We start from the raw sequence: 1,459 nt of genomic DNA on the forward strand, positions 1-1,459 counted from the left end.
CTGAAGATAAAATTCCCATGATTTTCAGTTATGTTTTTCCTTCCTCTTGTCTGATGCTCTCCTGACCATGTCAGACAGGTGGGGTTTCCTCCAAAGCAGCTGCATATGTGGGTTTCTTCCAGCAATAACCAGGCTGAAAGGGCAAAATGAAAACTGCAATATGGCCTAGAATGTACTCAGATGAAGCAAAAATGATGAAGCACAGCAGTGGTACATGCCCTCACCTCAGTCAGCAGGGAGTTCCCAGGACCATGGTTTGCACAACTCGTGACTGCTGTGGAGTGTACTTACTGTAGTATATGTCACAGTACACTGCCAAAGGAATATCATAGTACTGGATCCTTTTACTGTTGAAAACTGATCAGTGTTAAAACTCATCATTTTAGTATCATTGCATTTTCTGTAGCAGACATAATTTCATCATTTCTTTCATACATACTAATGGTTGCTAATACTGCATGTAGCTGTAAAAATAAAATGAAATAACACCTAATCCACAAATTGGATGAATGCTAATCACATTTTCATATTATGAAACATCTCAGCAATGGAAATATGTTAGATATTCTTCCAGCTTTAAGCAGGTGTTTACAATCTATTAAAAAGATACAAATATGTGAGTGCATTACAGAGATCAGAACAAAGAAAAAAATGACATTAATATCTAAATTTAGTAGAGATACTATAATGAAGAACTAAAGATATGCTTAAATTTAAGTGTGAATTTAAGGGCTTTGCTGAACTACGTTTTTAGTATTACTTTTGATGAAACTTGTGGTTGCATAAGTCTGCTAACTCAATATTAAAAAACATGAGTAATTTTTAGACTCATAGAGTCATCTGGGTTGGAAAGCACCTTTAAAGGTTGTCTAATCTGCCCTCCTGCAATGAGCAGCAACATCTTCAATTTTATGAGGTTGCTCAGACACACATCCAACCTGACCTTGACTATTTCCAACAATAGAGCATCTGCCACCTCTCTGGGCAACCTGTTTGAATGCCTCATCACCCTCATCATAAAAAGCATCTTCCTTATATCCAGTCTAAATCTGCCTTCTCTTAGTTTAAAACCATGTCAGCTTGATGACCTCCTTCTAGGTATGGTCAGGATATTATGTCCTCCTGAGGTTGCCTCTTCCCCAGGACAAACAAGCCCAGGCCCTCCAGCAGCTTATGAAGGGTAGCTACTCAAGTGTCTGCTCCCCTTAAGCATTTTGTAGTGTATCGCTGAATTCATGTCAATTTAATAAGGCCTTTCTTTTTCTGAGTGTCAACAAGAGAGGAATAATAACTCCTTTTACCCAACTCCTGGCCCTCCTCCTGCAACAGCAATCCAGAATGCTGTTCTTTGCTGCCAGGACATGCTGCTGACTTATATTCAGTTATTTTTCCACCAGTAAGACTGGGCAGTTCATTTGCCCACCAGCACTCCCCATCTGTGTAATGATAACTCATATAA

At 39.0% G+C, this 1,459-nt stretch overlaps 1 non-coding gene across 1 annotated transcript; it reads right to left on the minus strand.

Annotated features, from left to right (window-relative positions):
- Window positions 1-356: 356 nt before the first annotated feature.
- Window positions 357-429, minus strand: LOC128899542 (small nucleolar RNA SNORD36). The gene has a single exon (XR_008463134.1). It is a non-coding gene; the product is annotated as a small nucleolar RNA SNORD36 (small nucleolar RNA).
- Window positions 430-1,459: the final 1,030 nt, after the last annotated feature.

This window comes from Dryobates pubescens, chromosome Z, assembly GCF_014839835.1.
Source record: "Dryobates pubescens isolate bDryPub1 chromosome Z, bDryPub1.pri, whole genome shotgun sequence".
Taxonomy (NCBI): domain Eukaryota; kingdom Metazoa; phylum Chordata; class Aves; order Piciformes; family Picidae; genus Dryobates; species Dryobates pubescens.